The following is an 8860-nucleotide window of genomic DNA, read 5'->3' on the forward strand; positions in this document are numbered from 1 at the left end:
CCCGTATTCGTACTCGTACAATACACAGCTTTTAGATGTATGTACTATTGGTATATACACTCCAATGATCAGCTCTTAGCAGCCCATGTGAGTCACCTAACACATGTGGGAACCATCATTTGGCAACTAGCATGAAATATCTCATAAAATTACAAAAATATGAGTAATCATTCATGACTTATTTACATGAAAACAAAATTACATATCCTTTATATCTAATCCATACACCAACGACCAAAAACACCTACAAACACTTTAATTCTTCAATTTTCTTCATCTAATTGATCTCTCTCAAGTTCTATCTTCAAGTTCTAAGTGTTCTTCATATATTCTACAAGTTCTAGTTACATAAAATCAAGAATACTTTCAAGTTTGCTAGCTCACTTCCAATCTTGTAAGGTGATCATCCAACCTCAAGAAATCTTTGTTTCTTATAGTAGGTTATCATTCTAATACAAGGTAATAATCATATTCAAACTTTGGTTCAATTTCTATAACTATAACAATCTTATTTCAAGTGATGATCTTACTTGAACTTGTTTTCGTGTCATGATTCTGCTTCAAGAACTTCGAGCCATCCAAGGATCCGTTGAAGCTAGATCCATTTTTATCTTTTCCAGTAGGTTTATCCAAGGAACTTAAGGTAGTAATGATGTTCATAACATCATTCGATTCATATATATAAAGCTATCTTATTCGAAGGTTTAAACTTGTAATCACTAGAACATAGTTTAGTTAATTCTAAACTTGTTCGCAAACAAAAGTTAATCCTTCTAACTTGACTTTTAAAATCAACTAAACACATATTCTATATCTATATTATATGCTAACTTAATGATTTAAAACCTGGAAACACGAAAAACACCGTAAAACCGGATTTACGCCGTCGTAGTAACACCGCGGGCTGTTTTGGGTTAGTTAATTAAAAACTATGATAAACTTTGATTTAAAAGTTGTTATTTTGAGAAAATGATTTTTATTATGAAAATGAAACTATATCCAAAAATTATGGTTAAACTCAAAGTGAAAGTATGTTTTCTAAAATGGTCATCTAGACGTCGTTCTTTCGACTGAAATGACTACCTTTACAAAAATGACTTGTAACTTATTTTTCTGACTATAAACCTATACTTTTTCTGTTTATATTCATAAAATAGAGTTCAATATGAAACCATAGCAATTTGATTCACTCAAAACGGATTTAAAATGAAGAAGTTATGGGTAAAACAAGATTGGATAATTTTTCTCATTTTTAGCTACGTGAAAATTGGTAACAAATCTATTCCAACCATAAATTAATCAACTTGTATTGTATATTATGTAATCTTGAGATACCATAGACACGTATACAATGTTTCGACCTATCATGTCGACACATCTATATATATTTCGGAACAACCATAGACACTCTATATGTGAATGTTGGAGTTAGCTATACAGGGTTGAGGTTGATTCCAAAATATATATAGTTTGAGTTGTGATCAATACTGAGATACGTATACACTGGGTCATGGATTGATTCAAGATAATATTTATCGATTTATTTCTGTACATCTAACTGTGGACAACTAGTTGTAGGTTACTAACGAGGACAGCTGACTTAATAAACTTAAAACATCAAAATATATTAAAAGTGTTGTAAATATATGTTGAACATACTTTGATATATATGTATATATTGTTATAGGTTCGTGAATCAACCAGTGGCCAAGTCTTACTTCCCGACGAAGTAAAAATCTGTGAAAGTGAGTTATAGTCCCACTTTTAAAATCTAATATTTTTGGGATGAGAATACATGCAGGTTTTATAAATGATTTACAAAATAGACACAAGTACGTGAAACTACATTCTATGGTTGAATTATCGAAATCGAATATGCCCCTTTTTATTAAGTCTGGTAATCTAAGAATTAGGGAACATACACCCTAATTGACGCGAATCCTAAAGATAGATCTATTGGGCCTAACAAACCCCATCCAAAGTACCGGATGCTTTAGTACTTCAAAATTTATATCATATCCGAAGGGTGTCCCGGAATGATGGGGATATTCTTATATATGCATCTTGTTAATGTCGGTTACCAGGTGTTCACCATATGAATGATTTTTATCTCTATGTATGGGATGTGTAATGAAATATGAAATCTTGTGGTCTATTATTATGATTTGATATATATAGGTTAAACCTATAACTCACCAACATTTTTGTTGACGTTTTAAGCATGTTTATTCTCAGGTGATTATTAAGAGCTTCCGCTGTCGCATACTTAAATAAGGACGAGATTTGAAGTCCATGCTTGTATGATATTGTGTAAAAACTGCATTCAAGAAACTTATTTTGTTGTAACATATTTGTATTGTAAACCATTATGTAATGGTCGTGTGTAAACAGGATATTTTAGATTATCATTATTTGATAATCTACGTAAAGCTTTTTAAACCTTTATTGATGAAATAAAGGTTATGGTTTGTTTTAAAATGAATGCAGTCTTTGAAAAACGTCTCATATAGAGGTCAAAACCTCGCAACGAAATCAATTAATATGGAACGTTTTTAATCAAAAAGAACGGGACATTTCAGTTGGTATCAGAGCGTTGGTCTTAGAGAACTAGAATTTTGCATTAGTGTGTCTTATCGAGTTTGTTAGGATGCATTAGTGAGTCTGGATTTCGACCGTGTTTACTTGAAAAATGATTGCTTAACAAATTTTGTTGGAAACTATATATTTTTAACATGTGAATATTATGTGATATATTAATCTCTTAACGCGTTTGATATTATGTGATAGATGTCTACCTCTAGAACAAGTCCCATTGACTCACCTAATAATAATGAAGAGTCAAATGTAAATTGGAATGATTCGTGGACTGATTCACAAGTTCCCGAAGAGGAACCGGAAGAAGAGTCGGAACCGGAAGAAGAATCGGAACCGGAAGAAGAATCGGAACCGGATGAAGAAATAGAACCGGTGGGGAAAATAATAAAACGGTTAAGTAAAAGAAAATCCTCAACCAACCGACCAAGGTTAATTATGGTCAATGGTGTTTCCGCCAAGGAAGCAAAATATTGGGAGGATTACCAATTCTCCGATGAATCGGATTCCGACGAGAATTCCGATGATGTTATAGAAATTACCCCAACTGAATTTAAAAAGGCAAAAGAAAATAATAAGGGAAAGGGCATAAAAATAGAGAAATCTAATTCCAACCCCGATGAACTTTATATGTATCGTCAACCCCCGAAGTCCTTAAGTTGTAACAATGACCCGGGAACCTCTAAACCACTAGGTTTTTCTAAACCAATGTGGAAAACGACGGCTCGTATTAGGGGAACATCATATATCCCTAGAAACTTGGCAAAACGAACCAAAACCGAAGAAGAAGAAACAAGCGAGTCAGAATAAGATAGTTGTATTCGTGTGGTGTAATATATGTAATATAGTGTGCTTATGCTTTATGATATATGTAAAAATTGCTTGTATTAATAAGTATTTTTTTTTTATGAATCTAACTCTTGTCTATTTTATAGTATAAAAACACAAAATGGATAGACAACCCAATATTTTAAGAAACCTACCCGGAGACATGATTGATGAAATCTTGTCTAGAGTCGGTCAGAATTCTTCGGCACAACTATTTAAGGCGAGATCAGTTTGTAAGACATTCGAAGAACGTTCCAAGAATGCTTTGGTTTATAAAAGGCTTTCGTTCGAAAGATGGGGGATATCACATTGGGAAATCCATAAGTTACGATGTGTTTACTTTGACGCATATATTGCGGGGAACCCAAATGCTATTTTACGCAATGGGTTAAGAAATTATTTTGACTCAATATATCCGAATATTGGACTTCGTGATTTAGAAAAAGCGGCTAACATGCAACATAAAGAAGCATGTTATGCTTACGGATTAGTAATGTTCGCTTCTCACCAAAGTGAGAACAAGAACATCGGGCTACAACTATTAAACAAAACGTTCCCACAAGTGACGGAGTCGGTAATTGGGGTAAGAAATGAGGTTTTTAGATTGTTACGGGACTGTTGGACATTACGTAACCCTCGTCCCTTTGACGACGTTACAACACGCTGTCTTATCAACGGCCATAACGGTTATATTCCACAAGACCAAGGATGGGAAGTAATCCTAGTAAAACCAGAATGCATGACTTGTTTCTGGACGTATGAATTACGTGTCTTTATTGCCTTTGCTGAACGACTTGTGTACTAGCTAGAATTATCTTCACAACCATCTTGTATCAAATTTATTGTGTGCTATATTTCATGCTATATGTAAAATAAGCGGTATTGTAAGTTTGTAAAATATTGTGTAAAAGTTTGAACGCGAAATATTATTATAATCAGTTTTTCATATAGAATTGTAGTAGTTGAATTGTATATTAGCTACTAAGTATGAACTTAATGGGTAGGTACTACCCGAATTTAAACTTATAAAACGCTAATATGAAGAAAAAGCTTTTATAAATGAGTTCATATTATGCTACGAAATACTATTAACTACTCTTAATATTCTGTATGATTAACTATTTCCATTTGACTATTTTGAAGGAAATGGCACCGACTACTCGACACACCGTGAATATGAATGAAGAGGAATTCCGTACTTTTCTAGCTTCAAACATAGCCGCAGTACAGGCTGCGCTACATACCAACAATAACCTTAGATCTAGCAGTACAGGAAATCGTGTAGGATGCACCTACAAAGAATTCACTGCCTGCAAACCTTTAGAATTTGATGGAACCGAAGGACCGATCGGATTGAAACGGTGGACCGAGAAGGTCGAATCGGTGTTTGCCATAAGTAAGTGTACTGAAGAGGACAAAGTGAAGTACGCTACGCATACCTTCACAAGTTCTGCGTTAACATGGTGGAATACCTATCTAGAGCAAGTGGGACAAGACGATGCGTACGCACTACCGTGGTCAGCATTCAAGCACTTGATGAACGAGAAGTACCGTCCCAGAACCGAGGTCAATAAGCTCAAGACAGAACTTAGAGGGTTACGAACCCAAGGATTTGATATTACCACATACGAAAGACGATTCACAGAATTGTGCCTATTGTGTCCGGGAGCATTCGAAGATGAGGAAGAGAAGATCGACGCGTTTGTGAAAGGATTACCGGAAAGAATCCAAGAAGATATAAGTTCACACGAGCCCGCCTCCATACAACAGGCATGTAGAATGGCTCACAAACTAGTGAACCAGATTGAAGAAAGAATTAAAGAACAGACTGCTGAAGAGGCCAATGTGAAGCAAGTCAAAAGAAAGTGGGAGGAAAACGGTGATAAGATCACCAATACAACAACATCAATTACAACAATAATCGCAACAATTATCCCAACAATCGCAACATCAATCGCAACTACAACAAACGGCCCAACAAAAACAACAACAACAACAACAACAACAGCAGCAGCAACTACAACAATCATCCCAACAACAATAATAACCGCAACAACAACAACAATCAGAAGCAGCTATGCCAAAGGTGTGAAAAGTATCACTCGGGGTTCTGTACCAAATTTTGCAACAAGTGTAAAAGAAATGGTCATAGCGTGGCTAAGTGTGAGGTCTACGGACCAGGGGTTAATAGAACGAAAGGAACAAATGGTGTCGGAACGAGTAATGGCGGAGCAAGTAGTGTCGGAGCAAGTTATGCCAATGTAGTTTGTTATAAATGTGGAAAACTGGGCCACATTATTAGAAATTGCCCGAACCAGGAGAACACGAATGGACAAGGCCGCGGAAGAGTTTTCAATATTAATGCGGCAGAGGCACAGGAAGACCTGGAGCTTGTTACGGGTACATTTCTTATTGACAATAAATCTGCTTACGTTTTATTTGATTCGGGTGCGGATAGAAGCTATATGAGTAGAGATTTTTGTGCTAAATTAAGTTGTCCATTGACGCCTTTGGATAGTAAATTTTTACTCGAATTAGCAAATGGTAAATTAATTTCAGCAGATAATATATGTCGGAATCGAGAAATTAAACTGGTTAGCGAAACATTTAAGATTGATTTGATACCAGTAGAGTTAGGGAGTTTTGATGTGATAATCAGTATGGACTGGTTGAAAGAAGTGCAAGCAGAGATCGTTTATTACAAAAATGCAATTCGCATTATACGAGAAAAAGGAAAACCCTTAATGGTGTACGGAGAAAAGGGCAACACGAAGCTACATCTTATTAGTAATTTGAAGGCACAAAAACTAATAAGAAAAGGTTGCTATGCTGTTCTAGCACACGTCGAGAAAGTACAAACTGAAGAAAAGAGCATCAATGATGTTTCCATTACAAAAGAATTTCCCGATGTATTTCCGAAAGAATTACCGGGATTACTCCCACATCGATCCGTTGAATTTCAAATAGATCTTGTACCAGGAGCTGTACCAATAGCTCGTGCTCCTTACAGACTCGCACCCAGCGAGATGAAAGAACTGCAAAGCCAATTACAAGAACTTTTAGAGCGTGGTTTCATTCGACCAAGCACATCACCGTGGGGAGCTCCTGTTTTGTTTGTCAAGAAGAAAGATGGTACATTCAGGTTGTGTATCGACTACCGAGAGTTGAACAAACTTACCATCAAGAACCGCTACCCACTACCGAGAATCGACGACTTATTTGATCAACTACAAGGCTCGTCTGTTTATTCAAAGATTGACTTACGTTCTGGGTATCATCAAATGCGGGTGAAAGAAGATGATATTCCAAAGACTGCTTTCAGAACACGTTACGGTCATTACGAGTTTATGGTCATGCCGTTTGGTTTAACTAATGTACCAGCTGTGTTCATGGACCTTATGAACCGAGTTTGTGGACCATACCTTGACAAGTTTGTCATTGTTTTCATTGATGACATACTTATTTACTCAAAGAATGACCAAGAACACGGTGAACATTTGAGAAAGGTGTTAGAAGTATTGAGGAAGGAAGAATTGTACGCTAAGTTTTCAAAGTGTGCATTTTGGTTGGAAGAAGTTCAATTCCTCGGTCACATAGTGAACAAAGAAGGTATTAGGGTGGATCCGGCAAAGATAGAAACTGTTGAAAAGTGGGAAACCCCGAAAACTCCGAAACACATACGCCAGTTTTTAGGACTAGCTGGTTACTACAGAAGGTTCATCCAAGACTTTTCCAGAATAGCAAAACCCTTGACTGCATTAACGCATAAAGGGAAGAAATTTGAATGGAATGATGAACAAGAGAAAGCGTTTCAGTTATTGAAGAAAAAGCTAACTACGGCACCTATATTGTCATTGCCTGAAGGGAATGATGATTTTGTGATTTATTGTGACGCATCAAAGCAAGGTCTCGGTTGTGTATTAATGCAACGAACGAAGGTGATTGCTTATGCGTCTAGACAATTGAAGATTCACGAACAAAATTATACGACGCATGATTTAGAATTAGGCGCGGTTGTTTTTGCATTAAAGACTTGGAGGCACTACTTATATGGGGTCAAAAGTATTATATATACCGACCACAAAAGTCTTCAACACATATTTAATCAGAAACAACTGAATATGAGGCAGCGTAGGTGGATTGAATTATTGAATGATTACGACTTTGAGATTCGTTACCACCCGGGGAAGGCAAATGTGGTAGCCGATGCCTTGAGCAGGAAGGACAGAGAACCCATTCGAGTAAAATCTATGAATATAATGATTCATAATAACCTTACTACTCAAATAAAGGAGGCGCAACAAGGAGTTTTAAAAGAGGGAAATTTAAAGGATGAAATACCCAAAGGATCAGAGAAGCATCTTAATATTCGGGAAGACGGAACCCGGTATAGGGCTGAAAGGATTTGGGTACCAAAATTTGGAGATATGAGAGAAATGGTACTTAGAGAAGCTCATAAAACCAGATACTCAATACATCCTAGAACGGGGAAGATGTACAAGGATCTCAAGAAACATTTTTGGTGGCCGGGTATGAAAGCCGATGTTGCTAAATACGTAGGAGAATGTTTGACGTGTTCTAAGGTCAAAGCTGAGCATCAGAAACCATCAGATCTACTTCAACAACCCGAAATCCCGGAATGGAAATGGGAAAACATTACCATGGATTTCATCACTAAATTGCCAAGGACTGCAAGTGGTTTTGATACTATTTGGGTAATAGTTGATCGTCTCACCAAATCAGCACACTTCCTGCCAATAAGAGAAGATGACAAGATGGAGAAGTTAGCACGACTGTATTTGAAGGAAGTCGTCTCCAGACATGGAATACCAATCTCTATTATCTCTGATAGGGATGGCAGATTTATTTCAAGATTCTGGCAGACATTACAGCAAGCATTAGGAACTCGTCTAGACATGAGTACTGCCTATCATCCACAAACTGATGGGCAGAGTGAAAGGACGATACAAACGCTTGAAGACATGCTACGAGCATGTGTTATTGATTTCGGAAACAGTTGGGATCGACATCTACCGTTAGCAGAATTTTCCTACAACAACAGCTACCATTCAAGCATTGAGATGGCGCCGTTTGAAGCACTTTATTTTAGAAAGTGCAGTCTCCGATTTGTTAGAGTGAAGTGGGGGATAGACAGATTACGGGTCCGGAGATTATACAAGAAACTACCGAGAAGATCATCCAAATTCAACAACGGTTGAAAACCGCCCAAAGTCGACAAAAGAGCTACGCTGACATTAAAAGAAAAGATATAGAATTTGAAATTGGAGAGATGGTCATGCTTAAAGTTTCACCTTGGAAAGGCGTTGTTCGATTTAGTAAACGAGGGAAATTAAATCCAAGGTATATTGGACCATTCAAGATTATTGATCGTGTCGGACCAGTAGCTTACCGACTTGAGTTATCTCAACAACTCGCGGCT

Source organism: Rutidosis leptorrhynchoides, chromosome 7 (genome assembly GCF_046630445.1).
Source record: "Rutidosis leptorrhynchoides isolate AG116_Rl617_1_P2 chromosome 7, CSIRO_AGI_Rlap_v1, whole genome shotgun sequence".
NCBI lineage: Eukaryota > Viridiplantae > Streptophyta > Magnoliopsida > Asterales > Asteraceae > Rutidosis > Rutidosis leptorrhynchoides.